We start from the raw sequence: 21,273 nt of genomic DNA, 5'->3' as shown, positions 1-21,273 counted from the left end.
ATTCAAAATTTCCGTCACTCTCAAGGTTCAGCAGGGCTATTTCTTTTGGGTTTTGTCATTTTTGTTCTTTTTAAAATTGCTATTGCCCAATGCCAATGTGTCAGAAATTAGGGCCTCTTAAATACACTCTGTAGTAGGGTGGGAGTGAATTAGAATCCTCTAAGGGAAAAAGAGAATATTCTAGATTGAATATGCCTGGAATGCAGTCTCTTATTATTTAAGTGGCCTTTCTTCTAGAGTCGTTTCTCTGTTCCAGTACAAATGCCTCCATTGCAACGGTCTGTTCTAGTAGACAGACTGGACTCAGAGCAAACAGCCCTGCAGGTTAACTGCGTGGATTCTACAGGCAAGGCACTGGTATGTGTTTCAAAACTCCCTTGAATACTCTTACTTTAAGCTGTTTGAAAACCTTTGCGGATTTCAAAAATTGGAAAAAAAAAAGTCTGTAAGTCTACTCTTAGGAGAATTTGCAAGATTTCAGTTAACACATGATAAATCCCAAATATAAAAGACAATGAAAAATGGCAGATTAAAGAAAGGTACTTACTTTTGGGGGAAAAAAAAAAAGAACAGTAAGGCCAAATAAAATTCAAAAGCAAATTTTAAAATGTTTAATCCCCTTAAAATTGTTTCAAGAATTCTGAACCTGAAGTTTCGGATTCTGGTGAGATCATCCTCCACTTTAGATTTCTACCTTGTGGAATGCTGCTAGAAACAGTGTTGTTTGTGAGCTCCTGTGAGCTGACCAGATGGACAAAGCATATGACTTTGCTAAGAATGATTCAGAGACCACTTTGAGAAAAGGAGGCGCTCTTACCAGGCACAAATGAAGATCATATGAATTGTTCATTGTTTCTGCCAAGCCCTAAAATTGTAAGAGAACCCAATTCACTAAAAAATCAAACATAACTCTTCATCAATCAAATTAAACAAGAGACAAAAGAGTCAAGTCAGAAACCTGGATTTTTGATTACTTCTCCTGTAGCCATAGACCTACATGTGGTTCTCCAGGAGTCAAATAAAATGGGAATCCAAACTATGTTTCCAATACTCTAAAATCCATATAAAGCTGAGAATCACATATTTACAAGGACTGAGCCACATCACCAATGAAAACTCAACATATCCAAGGCAGATAACCTATTTTCATTAAGCTTTAAGAAGTTCTTCCTAATCATGAAAATGAATGATTATTAGTTTTTTAGTTAGTGAGACTAACACTGGAACTTGTAGGACGGAATAGTTTTCACTCAGGAAGAAGGATGATCTAAATGAATTCCCATTCACTTAGTAACCAGTATGTATAAGTCTCATTTACCACCTCATACATGATCCTCACTCCTTAACTCATGAGATTTTTTACACATTTCTCTTAAGTTATGGAATCCAGAACTGGACAATTTATTGGTAAACATCTGATCAACATTGTGCTTTCAGGTCCACAGAGGAAAGTAAACACTCGAAATAAGTAGGAACCTGTAAGCCAGTCTAAGGAGGCAGTACCCCAAAGCTAGGTGTCCCTAATGTCTCTGAAGCAAATGTCTGTGGAGGGAAAACAGAACTTTTCAAAGTGTGCATATACATGACCATGTAACAAACAGTTTGGCTAGTCTAATAAAGCTAATATTAATTAAAATATTTTGGCCTTCCTCAGCAATCTAAAATTATTTTAAAAATATTTTTCTGACCAAATATAGGTTTTGCCAAAAAAGAAAATTTTGTAAAATTTCTTTCCACGTAAAATGTTACAATTTTCTGGAACACATATCTGAATTTGTTTGGTGAGGTTTTATACTACCTGTGAAACTTGTTCCTACTTAAGTTTATGAACATCATTCCAGCTTATTCATTTCCATATTCTTATCTTTGGTTGTCATTGGAAAATGTTGGCATCATTGTATGAGCAGGAGTTGGGGGAACTGATAGCTAGACCTCACTTTCAGTCCTCGTTCTGCAACTTACTAAAGGACCCTGGGCCAAATCCTTAACTTACAGAGCCGTTTAATTTTGTTTTTCAATTTGTAAAATAGGGATAATAAATAACTTACAAGGATGTTGTAAGGATCAGATGAGAAAACATATGTGAAACCCTCAGTGCAGTGTTCCTGTAGTAGGTACTCAGCAAATGAGACACTTTTCCTTTTGGGAGCACAGACATCCTCAATCTAAAAATTATAGTTGCCCAGGCCCTGAAGGAACATGTAAATATTCATTTGAAAATGATTGTTGTAATTACATATATGCAAACTAAAAATTAAATACTGTATATATTAGACTTCTAATAGTGGGCTCTGAGAAGACTGTAATTTAATCTTAAACCTCATTCCCCCAGAGCTCATCAAGAATGGAGTCAGTGTAAACAGCCAGATAATGTAAGGCCAAATGAGCTTGGTTCTGATTCTCTGTCTGGGCCCCATCCTTAAAGACGTAGCCCGGTGACAACATGCAAAGGCCATCATCAGTCATCTTACTTCATTGGTGACCACCTGAATGAAGTTCTAGGAAAAGTCATCTCTTCATTTGAGGTTATATATAGTGAATGATAATCCATAAAAGTTACTGGGAACTATTTTATAAATATGCATGCCTGATAAAAATGATTAGCAACCAGGGAGCGTGTATTTAGAACGTGTGAGGGACTATGGGAAAAATAAGAGAGATACTCTTTTCTCTGAAGAAAACTTCTGTCAACTTTGGAAGACAAGATTTGCTTTTTGACATGATCTAATGCATTTTGGAAAATATTAAATTTTTTTATTTTAAAATGAACTGGATTCATGTCTGGAAGGAACTGACGTGTGTTGCATACCTATTTGTGACAGGCCCTGGGCATATATTATCTCATTTAATCCTCACAAAAATGCTATGAAGTGGATATAATTCTTCTCATTTTAAGAAAGCTGAGGCTTGTACAGGTGAGGTGAGTTGGATAAGGACATATAACTAAGGAGTGACAAACCCAAGAAGCCAGCACAGGCCAATATCTCAGGGTCCAATGTTCATGCTATTTTCATGACCACTGGGACAGCCACAGAGAAAATAGGAGGAAAGAAATCATCGTGAGATACACTTTGAAAGAAGAATTTGCAAATGTTTAGAACTGCTTGGATATGGATGACATTAATATCAAGACTTTGTTTTTTTCTTTTCTTTTCTTTTTTAACACCTTTACTGTGGTATAATTCCTGTACAGTAAACTACACATATTTCAGATGTACAACTGGATGAATTTTGATAGATGTATACATACACTTATGAAATCACCACCCCAATCAAGATGCCTAACATTTCTCTCACTCTCCAAGAGGTTCAAATTTTGAATTCTCAATTTATCCTTTCCTACCCCCTTTATCTCCTGGTAACCATAAGTTTGTTCTCCATGTTTGTGAGTCTGTTTCTCTTTTGTAGATAAGTTCATTTGTGTCCCTTTTTTAAGATTCCACATACAACTGATACCTTATGATATTTTTCTTTCTCTTTCTGCTTTACTTTGTTTAGAATGACGATCTCCAGGTCCATTCATGTTGCTGCAAATGGCATTATTTTATTCTTTTTTATGGTTGAATAGTATTCCATTATATATATATATACACACACACATGTATTACATATATATGTAAAGATTATATATGTGTGTGTGTGTGTGTGTGTGTGTGTGTGTGTGTGTGTGTGTGTGTGTATATCTGCCACAACACTTTGTTAATAAAACTATATGGAGCCTTGACTGAATTTTAATGAAACCTTTCAGAAATGAGACAAAGTGGGAGCATCAGGAAACAATTCCAATTAAATGTGTTGAAAGAATCAGATTGGCTTTATCCACCTATTTAAAAAGACTCAAAAATTTAAATAAATGTATCACTGTCCTCTTATGCAATGTTTTTAATGTTGGCATTTTAAATTTAGAAGACAATACTGTGGTGAGGAAAAGGCTCCCAAATTTTTTTAGGTTAGAAAAATCTAGATTTGATTTTTAGACCTCAAATTACTGTGGTAAGATCTTGGGCAGCTCATTTAAACACTTTTAATCTTGTAGGAATAACTGTCCCACTCCATCCAACCATCTACTGACCTCCCCAGTTACCTACTCATCCACCCACCCATCTGTTTATTCAATTATTCATTCAGTATACATTTGTTGAGCATGTAGTAAATGCCTGTCACTGGAGACATTTCAGAGGTAAACTAGACTCAGACTCTCAAGGAGTCCATAGTCTAGAAAGAGAGACAGACTTGAATATAAAGGAATGTGGTAAAACACGGTGGGGGTTGTAAAGAAAACCCGTCCTGGCCACAGCAGGTAGAAAGGAGAGGTCACGTCCACCTGGTGAGACACGGACTGGAAGGACATCTCACTGACACCATGAGAGAGGTAGGATAGGCATTACAAAAGAAGTGGCACATGATCTGGTAGAATATGAGGTGTGATTTTGGGAAGGATGTTCCAACCAGATGGAACCACATAAATAGATAACTCAGAGGTATGCTATGGTGTGGTAGCCAACAAACTACACACAGCTTGATTTGGCTGAAATATAGGGTGGGAGGAAGATGCAGCTAGAGATGAGGCCAGAGAGGATGGTCTGCCACACTGAGGAAATTTCATTGTGTTCTACGGGCATTAGGAAATCTTTAAAAACCAGGAAGTTGGAGTGAAATCATCAGATTTGCATTTGAGAAAGATCACAGCTGTAGAGCAGAGAATCAGTATGAAAATGTTATAAGAAAATATATGAAGACCCATTGTAAACTTCACTACATAAATGTTTGCTTTTATCAATGTAAGTCATGACTTGCTGTATTGTGAACCATACACGATAGATAAAACATGAATTCTACATAACTCTATGTATTTATTTAAACAGATAAAGCTATGAAATACAATATTTTTTCAATCAGAAATGAATTGTAATAACAAATTAAGGAGACTTACAAAAATTTCACCTTGTTCCAGAATTCTTTTTTTTTAACTTTTTTTCAGAAATCTTATCTCAACAAAACACATGGCTGATGAAGTTCCCTAAAAAGAATAAATCAAAATATTGATGATCTTTGGAAATAACAAGTGTTGGCAAGGATGTGGAGAAACTGAAACCCGTGTGCAATGTTGGTGGGAGTGTAAAATGGCACAGCTGCTATGGAAAAACAGTACGGCAGTTCCTCAAAAAATTAAAAATAGAACTCCCATATGATCCCTCAGTTCCACTTCTGGGTTTGTGGTCAAAAATTTGAAAGCAGGGTCTCATAGAGATATTTGTACACCCATGTTTAGAGCAGCGTTATTCATAACAGCCAAAATAGGGAAGCAACTCAAGCATCCACCAGCGGATGAATGAATGAACAAAGTGTGGTATATGCATGCAATGGATTATTCACTTCCTTAATAAAAAGGAAATTTTGACACATGCTACAACATGGATAAACCTTGAGGACATTATGCTAAGTGAAATAAGCTAGTCACAGAAGGATAAATACTGTATAATTCCTCCTATATGAGGTCCCCAGAGTAGTCAAATTCATAGAAACAGAAACTAGAATGGTGGTTGCCAGGGCCTGGGGGAGGGAGAAAATGGGGAGTTGTTAATTAATGAGTATAGAGTTTCAGTTTTATAAGATAAAAAAGTTCTGGAGATTGGCTGTACAATAATATGACTATTTTTAACACAATGGACTGTACCCTCAAAACTGGTTAAGATGGTAAGTTTTATGTTAAGTGTATTTTACTATGATTTTAAAATATATTGATGGTCTTTAATAGATTAAAAACTGCATTAGAAGGATATATGAACAATGATCATCACATTAGTTTTAAAGAGTTACTTTTAAAACATTTAAAGTATGAGGAGTTCTTTTCTTACTTTTTTTCTTAATTTGTTTTATCACTATGAGGGTAGTAGTGGTTTATGGTCAAAGAAATTATTATATATCTCCAAGTGACACTAAATTAAATTAAACTAGTATATACTTTTGGAACATTAAGGGAATCAAATGATTTTATCTATTACTTTTAATTAAATAGTAACTTAAAAATTTGTGTTTTTATAATCACTCAAAAATAAATTCCAGAACAGAAATTAAAGAGGAAGATACTCAAATAGAGTTACTGTACAGGTTATATATCACAAGGCAAATCAACCTGTTTTACAGGCCAAGCTCATTTTCTTTCAGTATAATGATGTAGGATTTGCTTACTAAGTCATGCTACCTTGCTTCTATGCTTTCAGCAGGATAGTCAGAGGGGAATTATTACCAGCTCATTAACATGATGGTTTTCAAACCTGAGTGTGAAGAAGAATCACCTGGAGAATTTGTGAAACTTGCAGATCCCTGAGCATCAGAATCAGATTCTGATTCAGCAGGTCTGGGGTGAGGCCAAGGAATGTGCATTTTAGCCACACATGCAGAGGGGTGGGGACTTTCTGATGCTTGAGGTTCATACAGTTTGAGATAAACTACACTGCAAATGGTTAAGTAAAAACAACCTATTCCATGTGTAGCCTGAATGTCCAGGTACAGCTGATAAATGGTCCATTCTAATTGGGAAATTCTTTTTAACAACAAAAGGAAAATTTGTATCTTGTAATGTCTGTCCGACAAGTTGACCATGAGCCACAGGTCAGACTGGAGGTCCAGGATGGCTGTGACTACGACACGAACTTGAAGAGATTCCCAGCAGTAAGGAGTGTTGCCTGTCACCTCTTCTATTGGAAACTTTTCCCTCTGCTCCCTCAAATTCACAACAGATCATTTTTAGAAAATTTAAATGTTTGGAGATGCCTATATATACATTCCTTTTCCTATTCTTTTTCATTATAGGCCATTACAATATTGAATATGGTTCCCTGTGCTATACAGTAGGACCTTGTTGCTTATTTATTTTATTTATAGTAGTTAGTATCTGCAAATCCCAAGCCTCCGATTTTATCCCTCCCCTACCCCATTTCCCCTGGTAACATAAGTTTGTTTTCTATGCTTGTGAGTTTCTTTCTGTTTTATAAATAAGTTCATTTGTGTCATTTTTTTTAAGATTCCACATACAAGTGATATCTAGTCTGACCTCTCTTTTTACATGTCTTCACTGGTCATGAATAATAACAGAGATGCAAATTTACTAAAATTTCACATATGATGGAAATAAGCCTGGTAGATCAACAAAATACTGACAAACATTCTCACATTTGAAAAAAAACTCATTGATCTTTCTGCTGATAAAGTATGTAACTTGTTTTAGTTGCTCCTACATTTTTATATTGTACCTATCAGAGCAAAAAAAAAACTGAAACATTTAGTGATGATTTGAAAAATAGCTAGCAATCGGAGCAATCGATTATTAATAGTGCAACAGACATGAAGTAGAGAAGCAGCCATTTTATACAGTCAGTGAGCACCAGAAAGTAAAATCTATGCCCTTTTTTGCAATTGAATAAGCAGATCACAATGAAAATGGCATAAATACCCATAAAGTGAGAAATTAATTGATGCCTAGATTCAAAGTCAGGTGCGTCTTGTAAGCCACCTCACATCCTTTTATGAAATAAATCAAGGCATAAACAGATGCATCCTCACACACACATCCCTACACACACACACATAACTTTTCTCTTTTATTTCACCATCATTCATTTAATTCATTCAACAGATATGTATTGTGTCTACCACATGCCTTGTGGAGCTGATAAACCAGAGGGAGGAAGACAACAACAAGCATGAAAGCAAGCAGATAAACAACATAATTTCAGATGTAATAAGAGCTCTGAAAAGTTTGATAAGAACATGTGCGGGAGACGGGGTGGGAAGTGGTCACATGATGGGAATGTCTGTCTGAAGAGGTGATATGTCAACCTGAGATGGGAACAAGGAAAGGACAGTTCATGGGAAGAGCCCCCGGGCAGAGCAGTCAGCGAGCGTAGCATTGTCAGGAGGCAGGAACAAGCTGGCCACCGAGCACGGTGAGCGGGCCAGGTGAGCTCAGGTCGGCAGGGGAGGCAGCTGTCGGGGCACGCTGGGCTTCAGGGATTATTCCAATGCTGCACAAGCGATAAGGGTCAGAGCTTGCCACTCTGCTTCAGTGGGGAACATGGGAGGTAATAGCCACTCACACAAATGAAATCCAAGCTGGCCAAGCTCTAGAAGACATGGAAGAGGTGCCCATGCCCCACCCCTCACTGATTTCCTGGATGTGGCTCCTTCCTGGGGTTCTCTTGCTTTGATTTCTATCACTCTCATCTTGTCCAAGTCTCTGAAGTGTGGTTGTCCACACACGGACAAAGAAATAGTCCTGTCCTTATCTGAGATGAGCAAACATTTTTTTAAGGAGAAACATACTAAATGTGAAAGGAAAAATAGATTCCCAAAGTATAGGTTTCCGAACACCAAGACCCATTTATCTGCATATTATCCAGTCTCAACGGACTAGCACAGATGCTCAGATATCTTGCTCTGCTCTTTTTCTGACCCAAGTCCCACCTGTCATCTGGCATTGGATCTTGGGGAATCCTTCCTGTTTACTGATCCTGGGAGATTGTCTGCCTGTCCAGTCTATGTCATTCCGAGACAAGTTCTCAAAAGAATCTAATTGAACTTAATTTAATAAGGGAGATTCTTTCCTTCAGGTATATAGAAGAAGAAATGCATCTGCTCTTCAGAGTGTACTGTGGCAGTCATAAATCAGATTGACTCCACAGCCTCAGGAAGATTGCTTGACTGCGTTATACTCTTCCATATTTAAATAAGTAAGAGGCAATTCAAGGCCATCTCAGTCAGGTGCAGAGTATGAGATTTACGATCAGAAGTATAAAAGTTCTCCTCTCTTTGAAATGTATATAAATCCTTTTGAAGACTGGATCAGCCTTTTTCAGCTTTGTGACCCAGCACTGTCTTTCTTGAGAACCTGGGAGCCAACTCTTTGCGATGTCACCATGGAAGGAGGCTGTGCCTCTACCTCCCGGTGTCTGTGCGCAGGTAGGAGCTTAACTTCAGTGGGGCCTTGCTCCAAGCTGCAAAGCTGCCTCCTCTCATGTCATACAGACAGGAGAAATTGGTTTTTACTGGATAAAGCCAATTAGCCAACATAGAGGGTCATCCCAATTACCAGGTAAAGTTAGCACAAACTATGTGCGACAAAGGTGCCGTCAAGTCCCCTTACTTGACTAGTCATTGTTTATCTTGAAAACACATGTGCCGTGGATTACATCTGCTGGGCTACATAAAACGGCGGGGATTTCCTTCCGTCTTTACAACCTCTTAGCGGACTGCCTGTGATGTTCATCACCTTCTTGTTTAATGCTTAGTCCATAATAAAACTGCTTCTTTCTCTATATCTGCTGTGGAGAAAATTTCTGGGTTGGGAAAAGATTTGTTTTTGAACTATTTCCCCAACATCCCTTAGGAGCAATCAGAGAAGGAAACTCCAAGCTCCTGCTCCCAGCTGAAAAGGTGCGATACAAGCATAACAAAAGTAAACTCTCTGAACTATGTAGCAGCCTCCAAGGTGCACACACATCCGATGGTAAAAGGTAAAAATCTAACTGGCTAAGGAGGCTTACACATAACCTTTGACCAACTTTGCTCTTCTTTTTCAAGACTGTCTTGGCTATTCTGAGTCCTCTGAATTTCTAAAGAACACGATTTAGCAAAGCACTGTTAAGGGATGGTCCTATAACCTCAAACCTAATGGCATCACCAAATGCCACTATACTATCTGTAAATTTCAAAATAGTTTTTAAAAAACTACCTGCTATGTTTATGAATGACAAAACATTTACTCTCCTAGGAAGCTCCCTCTTTTGTCACTGCCTAGCCAAACCTTTTCCATTTATTAAGATGGAGTTCACATTCTGACTCTTCCAGGCCACATTACTGTCCTTCTCCAAATGGCTATTTTTTATAAGACAACTGAGCACTTACTCAGACACTGTTTTATTCTCAGATTGTGGCAGCAAAGCTGGAAACATCTCAAGGATAGAGATAATATCATAATCTTTTTTTTCATTCCTGCCTGTTATAACTTGAAACTTAAGTCAATATTGGGTTAAATGCTGCTGATTTTTACAGGTTTTTTTTTCAAATTCTGAGTTACATTTATGTCTTAAATTAAACAAAAAGATATATTTTTTAAAAATTAGACAGTCTAGCATAACTTTGGGCACAATAGTATGCAACTGACATTTTCGTTCAATTTAATTAGGAGATAAGGGTTGCAACTAATATAGTTTACATTTTTCTTTGCACCAGGCAATGTGACCTTGGCACGTCATGTAAATAATTTCATTTAATTAAATGGAATAAAATGTGAGCCATATGCAAATATCATTATACATTTAGGATGTGCAAACAAGATATGTTATTTTTATCAACTTAAGAGTGTTGATTAAACTAATTTAGCTACTCAGGAGATCACTGTTTAGAATCCTAAATTTCTGCCTTGACCCACCCCAACATCATGGAAATGTCAAACTTAAAATATTCAGTAAACTTTAAAACAATGCTATCAGCATATTCTCCAATAATTTTATTGCAATAACCAGTTTTTTTACAATATGGTTACAAAAATTATTATAATTGTTCTAAGAATCTTCTCATGTTATGCACTTGGACTATGTCCTGGAATAAATAATAATTTCCTCTAAAAGAATTGCTTTCTCTCTCTTTCCACAGTATCTTTCCTTAGTATCTAAAAGTTTGCTTTGTTCATATTCGATTCACATGACTGTCAAAATATGTAGCTGCAGATGCCAGAAATATTTTTCAGATCAGGGCAAATAGTTGGTGAACATTTTTCACTATTTTTCTACTAAAATAGTTACTGGAAAATATTTTCTAAAAGTACTCATTGTGAAACATGGTAGAATTATTTCATGTTGGAACCACAGCTTTAATTCAAATACTGTTGACATCAGTGAGTGCATGAGTCATTAAGTGAAATAAAAGGCATCATTCTTAATCATTATTGAAATATTAAAAAGATTTCAGAAAAATACAATTTTAAACAAATATAGTGTAATTATGTGTCTCACAATATTTGACACAGAGTGACACTCAATAAATAGAACCTTTCTTTTTAATTACATTATCACATGATTCTCAGCACTTCCAATGGTAAGATTTAATGAACAATGGGGATAAGTTGCTTGTATGTTAGTCTTTTCTAACAGCCCCAACTATCACATATTTTAAATATTTTTTCATGCATATACTTATTCCTAAACATTTTCGACTACCTGATATGGGCCAAGTACTAAAGGGTTAAGTGTTTTCTACAATAGATAGTATACGCATCGGTATCTAATGCACTATAAACTAAACTTAAATATTATCTAATATTTACAACAGAGAGCAATTATTAAATAATGTGTATATCTTGCTTCTTTTACATTTCTAATTTTAAGTACTAAGCATAGGCAGATTTACCATGAAATAATGAATCTTAAGCTTTAGAACCCTTCTCTTGCACAGGCCCTTTTCAAAGTCTGAGAGAGGCTCCAGCAACATATTCACATGAACTTATATTTTTGTAAATTTTGCAGAAGATATTTTAATTACAACTGTTTAAGGTAGCTTTCTCTTTTCACTAGCATCACATTTTCTGTCTTGTTGGGTGGCACTGGAGTGACCAGAGGTATTCAGAAGATCCAGCTAAGTGGAAGTTGAGTTGGAGATGCAATTAACTTGGATTTAGTGGGATAAATTGATGCAGTTATCAGTCAGTTTTCTATATAATTAGGTACTGCTAACCCTTCGAGGGTATGATATCTTCCAGGAATAATTCAAGTGCCCACTCTGTGACTCATCTGCAATCATGATATGAAGATGAAGGGCATTGAATATACTGTGTTATGAAAACGGAGAGAGACAGAGCCAGAAGCTAGTCTGTGGAGGGTTCTTCCAATCATCAGATGCATAAAATTGTAAGTTGAAAATCTGACCTCATCATCCCTTAGTCAAAATGGAATTTTTATTTCATCATAAATATGCTCTATACTGCCATGTATACAAATATAAATACAGCATATGTATTTTTTACAGAAATCCTACAAAACAAATTTTTTTACAATTCCTATGAATGTAAGGTACAAATTTACAGCAACACTACAAACAGTGAGAAGCAAACTTACACATCTATGTATCTCAGCACATCAGATCACATCTTGGCATATTGGAGACATCTTGAAATGAGGCAATCCCAAATGAAATGGTCTGTAAAACTCTGTTTCTTAAAAAGTGATCCCCAAACTCATACAAGCTTCAAGTTCCACAAAACCCTAGTCAGCAATTCTGCCTAGATAATCCTCACAGAGTGAATCAGAAAATCATAACATCTTGGAAATAACATTAACTTTAAATACCATGTAGTCTGGTGGGGGGTTTCATATTTTTTCTTTTAAGTTTTAAGACCTTTTTTCCCAAGTAAAGCTTATGTTATAAATGCAGGAGAAAGTCTTAGTGATCAACATTATGAGGAAAGTAGAGAGTAACAAGCTAAATAAGAAATACACATGAAACAAATGAGAAACAATAAGCCAAAATTTAAAAATCAGTGTGAACTCATAAAACTCAAAAAGATACACACTTTCCTCTGTTTCTGTCCAGAGCAGCCCACTATTCAAGACACTAAGGTAAACAACGACTCCTTACACAAAAAGATATTAATGTACACAAAAGACATTAACGTTAAAAGAAAATAGATAAACTGGATCTCATCAAATTTATAAACAGCTATTCACCAAAAGACATCATTACTAAAGTGAAAAAACAAGCCACAGACTAACAAAAAAGATTTTAAAAATCAATAATGTATGTTTTAAACGCCCAAAAGAGTTAAACAGGCATGCCACAAAAGAAGTTATCTAAATAATCAACAAGCATGCTAAAAGGGTGCTGAACATCTTTAGTCATCAGGAAAATGCAAATTAAAACTTCCATGAGATGCCGCCACATACCTTTCAGAGTAGCTAAAGTTAAAAGATTAACAATGCCAATGTTGGCAATGATATGGAGCAATAGGAATTATTATACACTGCTGGTGTGAGTATAAAACTGTACAACCACATTGGAAAACTGCTTCCCAATTTCTCTGAAAGTTAAATAGACATCTGCCTGCCCAATGACCTATAATTCTACTTCTAATATATATAGTATATCCAAGAGAAAGAAATGCTTACGTCCACAAAAAGACTTACACAAGAATGTTTGTAGCAGTTTTATTAAAAATAGCTTCAAAACAGAAATAACACAAATGTCCATCAAAAGGAAAATGGAGAAACAACTTGTGGGATTTTGATACAATAAAATTCTATTCAATAGAAAAGAACAAACTACTGCTAAAATAACACTGATGAATTTCACAGGAGCCAATTTAAAAGAACTCTCACTGGTCAAGTTGTCCTAATTTGAGCATCAATGGAAATAATAATAATAATGTTTAATTATAATAATATGAATAATAGTAATTAGTAATTACTAATCTGAGTAATAACAATTAGTCATCATTTTGGTTAACTAAAATTAACTGAGTCTATGAAAGATATAAATTCATAACAATATTGAAAAGAAAAGAATTAATAGAAAGCAGTGACTTTCAAACATTTTTTAAAACCAAGGTCCACAGCTAGAATTATACTATAGACACAAACACACACAAACACACACACACCCCATCTTAAATGCTGTTCAAAATATTACTCACTCTTCTTATTAACTCTGGCTAGTTCTATTTTATTCAACTCTTTAACCAATTTAAAAAAACTGATTGCATGAATAACCAATTGGTTGCAAATTATAGTTCATAAAACATTGATAAAAATTAGTTGAAATGAAAAAGGATAAGGTTCCTTTTTTTAAACTAATTTTGAGATTTTGATCAGTAGGGATATTCTCATATGTGAGCATTTTGTTTCACTAATTACACATCTGCTTATATATATACAAGATGACTACTTATTTCCATTTATGTATGCAAAGAGGTACAAATGCAGAGAAATAAAAAGGAAACCAAATAGTCCTAGAAAAAATAAAAATTGTATCAAAAAGAGATTCATGTGCCCTGGCTTCAGATTATACTACAAAGCTACAGTAATCAAAACAGTGTGGTACTGGCATAAAAAGAGACTCAGAGATCAATGGAACAGAATAGAGAGATCAGAAATAAACCCAAATAACTATGGTCAATTTATCTATGACAAAGGAGGCAAGAATATACAATGGAGAAAAGACTTTTCAATAAGACAGCTGGACAGCTACATGTAAAAGAAGAAAATTAGAACTTTTTTTCACACCATATACAAGAATAAACTCAAAATGGATTAAGGATCTAAATGTAAGCTCTGAAATCATAAAACTCTTAGAAGAAAACAGGTAGAACATTCTTTGACATAAATCATAGCAATACTTTTTGGCCCCGTCTCCTAAGGCAAAGGAAACAAAAATAAACAAATGGGACCTACTTAAACCTAAAAGCTTTTGCACAGCAAAGGACATCATCAACAAAATGAAAAGACAACCTACTGAATGGGAGAAAATATTTGCAAATGATATGACCAATAAGGGGTTATTATCCAAAATATATAAACAGCTCAAACAACTCAATATCAAAAAAAAAAAAACCAACAACAATCTGATTAAAAAATAAGCAGGTGACCTGAATAGACATTTGTTCAAAGAAGGCATACAGATGGCTAACAGGCACATGGAAAGATGCTCAGCTTCACGAATTACCAGAGAAATACACATCAAAATCACGAGATATCACCTCTCACCAGTCAGAATGGCTATCATCAAAAAGACCACAAATAACAAACGCTGGCAAGGATGTGGAGAAAATGAAATTCTTGCACAGTGTTGGTGGGAATTAAATTGATGCAGCCACTATGGAAAACAGTATGGAGATTCCTAAATAAACTAAAAATATAGTTACCATATGAACCAGCAATTCCACTCCTGGGCATATATGCAAAGAAAATTAAAACTAATTCAAAAAGATATATGCACACAGGTCGCTCTCTCTCTTGCCTTCTGAGATGGCCCATACTCTGTCTATGGAGCGTGTGTCTGCTTTTACTTTCACCACCCCAACAACACTCCCTGCCTTGTGGCCTCTCTGGTCTTCTGAGATGGCCTACACTCCACTAGGTCTATGGAGTGTGTATCTCTCTGAATAAATCTGCTTTTACTCAAAAATAAAAAAGATACATGCACTCCAATTTTCACAGCAGCATTATTTACAATAGCCAAGATGTGGAAGCAACCTAAGTGTCCATCAGTAGATGAGTGGGATGAATGGATAAAGATGTGATTCATATAATTATACACACAGGCACACAGACACACACACACACCTACAGTGAAATTACTCAGCCACTAAAAAGATTGAAATTTTGCCATTTTCAAGAACACAGATGGACCTGGAGGTTATTATGCTTTGTGAAATAATTCAAAGAAAGACAAACACTGTATGTCATCACTTTTATGTAGAATCTGAAAAACAAAACAAATGAATGAATATAACAAAACAGAAACAGACTCACAGATATAGAGAAAAAACTAGTGGTTACCGGTAGGGAGAGGGAAGCAGGGAGGGCCAAGACAAGGGCAAGGGATTAAGAGTACCAACTACTATGCATAAAATAAATAAGCTACAAGGATATATTGCACAACACAGAAAATACAGTCAATCTTTTATAATAACTTTAAATGGAGTACAATTCATAAAACATTTTTGGATCACTATGTTGTACATCTGAAAATAATATAATATTGCAAATCAACTATGCTTCAATAAAAAAATTAAAAATAATTTTAAAGAAGAAATTGTTCTAAAAAGAGAAAGGATTGTCCAGCATGAGTAATCAAACATCATAAACAAGTAGAAAGGGGATCCAACAAATAAGTTTCCTAAAGATAAATTAACCAAATGTTCTAAAAACTAAAGTTAAATATATGTATTCAAGCTCTCACATCTAGGGATGGACACCTACCTGATACCAAACTAACCATAATAAAACTCTAATACAGCATATACCGTTTTAATTAATTGTATTATTTTTTAATTTTTAAGAGATACTATAGTCATATGGTTCAAGTTTTAATATAACATTATAAAACATTAAACAGTACATATAATTATGGTTTTTTAAAAATAAAAATCTCTCTCTCACTTACCTCACAACTGCTCAGTTCCTACTCTATCAGAAGCCCCTCACAATCTGGGTAACCACTGATAAGTGTCATAGTCTCCTTATATAATTTTTTTGTGCATAATCAAGAAAATCTGAATTATTTGCCCTCTTTAAAATGTTTTAATTCCCTTCCAGAGGGTTTTTAATTAAAATTTAATTCATACACTACAGAATTCACTTTTAAAGTATACAATTAAGCAACTTTTGGTATATTCATGAAGTTGTACAACCATCACCACTATCCAATTAAAGGACTTTTTCATTACTCCAAAAAGAAGGCCCATGTCCCTTAGCTATCAGCCCACCACCTTCTTATGCCTAAGAAACTATTAATCTACTCTCTGAGACCATAGATTTACCTATTCTGGACATTTCATGTAAGTGGAATCATACCATAGGTGGCCTCTTATGACCGGTTTCTTTCACCCAGCATAATGATTTCAAGGTTTACCCAGACTATTTTCCCAGGGGGGCTGCATCATTTTACACTCCCACCAGCAATGTATGTGTGTTCCAGTTCTCCACATCCTCACCAACAGTTGTTACAGCTCATCTTTTTGATTACCTCCATTTTTTAACACAAAGGGAAGAGAACATACTACACACTGCTACAGGCTTGCTTTTTCCACATAGCATCTTGGAGACCTTTCCCTATCAGGCAGTAGAGAGGATCTGTTTCTGGGGGAGCAGCTGGTACAGAGGAGGAGGGGGGTAGGGGACTCCAGAATGAACATACATAAATACATACGTACACACATACATTTTTTTCTTCACAGTTTTCTTGTATCACAGGAACACATCCACAGGCCCCTAAAGGGCTCCCAGAACACCATCTGAAAACTATTTATCTGTCTGGGTCACCCCTCACTTGACAAATGAGGAAACCAAAGCCCAGAGAGGCCAGGTGATCTTCCCAGCTAGGGTTTGCTGTAACAAAGTATCACAAATTGGGAGGCTTAAACAACAGAAATGTGTGGTCTCACAGTTCTGGAGGCTAGATTTCCAGAACTAAGGTTGTTTCTTCTGAGAGCTGTGAGAGAGGATGTGTTCCAAGGTTCCCCCGGCTCCTGGAGGTTTCTGAACAACATTTGGTTTTCCCTGGCTTATAGAAGCATCACCCGATCTCTGTCTTCCTCTACACATGACATTCTCCCTGTATGCATGCCTGTCTCAAAATTCCCCCTTTTAATTAGGACAGAAGACATACTGGATTACGGTCCACTCTAATCATCCAATTTTAACTCGATTATCTCAGTAAGGAATAAGATCACATTTTGAGGTACAGGGGGTAGAACTTCAGTGTATGAATTTGGGGGGAACACAATTCAACCCATAACCCCATAGGGTTATTGTCACTAGTGAAGCTCTCTGGGTTTCCCAGATATCCCTGAATTTCATAAATGTCTTTCATACCAAGAAGCCAGTTTATAAAACATTTTCATTATTGACACCTCTAATTAAAGATAAATATCTTAACTCAATAAGCAAATAACTATGATTTGACTTCAATTTTAAAAGAAAGTTACTAAGCTAACATAACCACTTGTATAAGCATTAGTGGGAGATAAATCACCATACACACTGTGGCACTTTGGTCAGTTGACGAGAAGTCAGGAAACACAGAGATGAGTCCCAACTCTTGACATTCACTCATTTGGGGGACTATTTACCACCTGGATTGCCACGCCTCTTCTCATGGATGAGTTGATATGATCTCTGAAGCCCAGAGGATTCTACGATTTCTACTCTATTTTTAAAATTTTTAAAAAATTTATTGAAGGATAGTCAGTTTATAATTCTGTCAATTTCTGGTGTACAGCATAATGTCTCAGTCATACATATAAATACACATATTCATTTCATATTCTTTTTCATTACAGGTTCCTACAGAATATTGAATATAGTTCCCTATACAGAAGAAACTTGTTTTTCTGTTTTATATATAGTGGTTAGCATCTGCAAATCTCAAACTCCCAATTCATCCTTTCCCATCCTTATGGTTGATTTTGTACTATTCTTTTCTATCTCCATATAAAAACAGGAGTAACAGAGAGATCAATGACACAGACAGACAAGCATATTTTATATCTATTCATAGATTCACAGATTTTTAGAAATAAAAGGCTTTCATTTACCACTCTCATTTAATAGGCAAAAAAATGGAAGCCTAGGGAAGTTAAGTGCCTAGTCCTACGACACACATACTGTTCCTTGCTTGAATAACTTCAAATAGGGCTCGGGTCCTTAAATTAAGTCCACAGACCTAAGGTCTCCATGGATGAACTTTGGAGGCCTCTACACCTTCTGAGAGCTCAATAATGTTCAAACAAATCCTCAGTGCTTATGCCCTAAATGCCTGGCATATAAGACATACTCAATAAACATTAGTTGACTTATGTATATTGAATCATTAACCTAGAAAATTAATAACCACTGAAGTAGAGTAAAATAGAATATGATCATTCTCTGGAAAATAGTCCTCACTGTTTCTTGTTCTGATAATGCTCCATTTGTGTGGAGACTTTCATCAGCCTTCCCAGTCCTGGGTGAATTGTACCATGCTTATCTTTTAAGCCAATTAAGAAAGATGTTTAAATCACAATTTCATCTCCTTTAGGAAATCATCCACCTTTTTATTTAACTCTACCACTGTATTTAATTAACAAGTGTTTAATGGCAGTTAATAAGTGATATATTAATTAATTTATGAAATCACTTTGTCCTTATTAAAGTAATTCAAATTTTTACATGCTTGTAATTTTCATTACTCCCATCAAATACAACACAGCACATTCAATTAAACTTGAGTTACCTTGCTTTACTATCAGTCCAAGTACCAGTGAAAACCTCTAGTGTATCTAGGATATGCGCTGGAACAATTATCAAAACTGTGACTTTGACAAAGTCAGAGAAATGCCTTGGGCCCAAGACACATGGCGTCATAAACAAAAAGCAGCAAACTATAGAGTAGGTGTACAAGAAATATTTGATGAATCAATGAAGGAAAAAGGAAGTAGCTAATGCTCTTGGGAGAACAGAAATTTCTCATTGAATAGGGAACTGTTAACCTTAGGAAGAGCTGATAGGACAGCCATCAGTGGAGGAAGATGCAATGGTTACATCCTCCTCTGAAAGAACACGTCTGTTTGTGGGACATTAAGGACCCGCACCAAGCTGATGATTATCAGTGTAGGTATCAAATACAACTGTCTTTTGTTACTAAATATTTCCTTTTGGTAATTCATTACTAAGGACTGGCAAATATGGAAGCAAGCCAGACTTCCAGGAATGGAGCCACAAGACAGAAGTATGAGACTCTGCAGGAAGCAGGCCAGGCTATGTATGCAATAGACGTGTATGATAATGAATTACATTTTTTTAAAAAAAAAACCACAGATGTTATTTATAAATAATTTATACTCTTCAGAAGCATTCACAAATAATGATTTACCTTGCCAATAGAGATGAAAAGCTCTCTTCTTTACAAGATTAGGTCTTACTCATGTTTGTGCCCCAACTCCAGCAAAGAGTTGCTGCTTTACAAATGACTGTGGGTTTATTCTTACAATTAAGTATAAGAGTGTTATTATCAAGGAAGATCCTACAAAATCTTGCTATTTATCTTGTCTAGCTTTCTAGATCACCGTGTATCACAGAGAAAAGTGGATTTCTCACCCTAGAAACTTTCTAAAAAAGTAATTATAATCTTGGCAACTAAGTACCATCCAAGACTTGAAGAAGTGAACACAGGAATTTGGGGGTGTTCCCTTGGTGAATGCCAAGACAAGAAGGATCTTCCTGTGTCTTTACTCTGCACCCCTTGGAACAAAGATCCTTGATACAGTCAGCCCTCTGTATCCATGATTTCTGCATCCATGGATTCAACCAACAGCAAATTGAAACTATTCAGAAAAAAATTCCAGACATTTCCAAAGAGGAAAACTTGAATTTGCCAGGGAAGGCAACTATTTACTTAGCATTTACATCATATTAGGTATCATGAGTAGCCTAGAGATGATTTAAAGTATACAGGAGGATTGCCTAGGTTATGTGCAAATACTGTGCTGTAAGGGATTTGAGCTTCCTGGATTTTGGTATCCACTGGGAGTCCTGGGACCAATCAGTCCTCTGTATTTTAGAAAAAAAAAAATCCAGATCGTCAAGGAGGCATCAAATTTAAACCATTTACCTTACCTGGAGCTGAGGTTTCTTTGTGTCGAGTGTTTTCTTCCTAGCAGCTGAGAATGGAGTCTTGGGAGAAACTGTGGATGCCTGAATAAGAGCAGATATTTTGTTGTTGCAAATTTTATTTTAAACTTACTCATATTATGATCCAGTCATTATGTAGAATACTAAGCACTTCTTAAAATGGTGTTGTAGAAGGATATTTGATGAAAAAGTTAATGTTCGTTTTAACTTTTCCTTTTTTTATGGTATATTGAAAAATATTTCATGTAATAAAGATAAATATAATAAAAACATATAAATTACATATATAATTCATATTAATATAAATGAATAAACATAAATATAATCTTAAAAGTATATGGACCCAGAATTGGTGAACTACAACTCAGAAATAAACTCCAATGTTTTACAACATTATTACACATAAATATTCTTACTTTCCAAACTTCTTCAAGTTACATCAAGAGTTCCTCTTGGGGGAAGGATGGTGTGGAAATCTTTCAGGATGGGAGAACCTGTCTTCATTGCACAGGAATGTACAGATATTTCCTTGTAGTTCATTTGAGCAATTGTCTGACAACAACCCTGAATAACTGAATACAAAAGAAATCTGGAGTTCATAGATGCATCATCTTCTACACTGACACATGAACATTATTTAACTTACAACTTCAAAAGGGAGTTGATAGTACTGAATCATTCAATGTCAGTGGGTAATCTGTGGCCAGGTTCAATTAGCCTCTTAGCTCTATCTGATCACAAATATGAAACTCATTTAAGGGATAGAATTGTTGGTTGTAGCTCTCTGCCAGAGTTTTAACTGAAGAAGGTAATGCTTCTATTGTGTGCTTACAGATGTGATGAATACAAGGAAGTGAGAGTTTAAGTTGTCAGGGAGAATGATAGTTCCAGC

General features: G+C 35.6%; 1 long non-coding RNA gene across 2 annotated transcripts in view; it reads right to left on the bottom strand.

The window, feature by feature from the left end:
• LOC116284455 (uncharacterized) overlaps positions 1-21,273 on the bottom strand; it is a 91,104-nt gene that overhangs the window by 19,714 nt on the left and 50,117 nt on the right. The window contains exons 9-11 of one of the 2 annotated variants that reach the window (XR_012061510.1): positions 20,798-20,953; positions 20,367-20,444; positions 17,814-17,919 (exon numbers count right to left, since the gene is read on the bottom strand). This is a non-coding gene — a long non-coding RNA (uncharacterized lncRNA). Of the gene's footprint in view, positions 1-17,813; positions 17,920-20,366; positions 20,445-20,797; positions 20,954-21,273 lie in introns of those variants that run through there. The other variant, XR_012061506.1, reaches the window with a different exon arrangement.

This window comes from Vicugna pacos, chromosome 2 (genome assembly GCF_048564905.1).
Source record: "Vicugna pacos chromosome 2, VicPac4, whole genome shotgun sequence".
NCBI lineage: Eukaryota > Metazoa > Chordata > Mammalia > Artiodactyla > Camelidae > Vicugna > Vicugna pacos.
The sequence above is the reverse complement of the archived record's forward strand: the minus strand, read 5'-3'. Positions and strand labels throughout refer to the sequence as shown.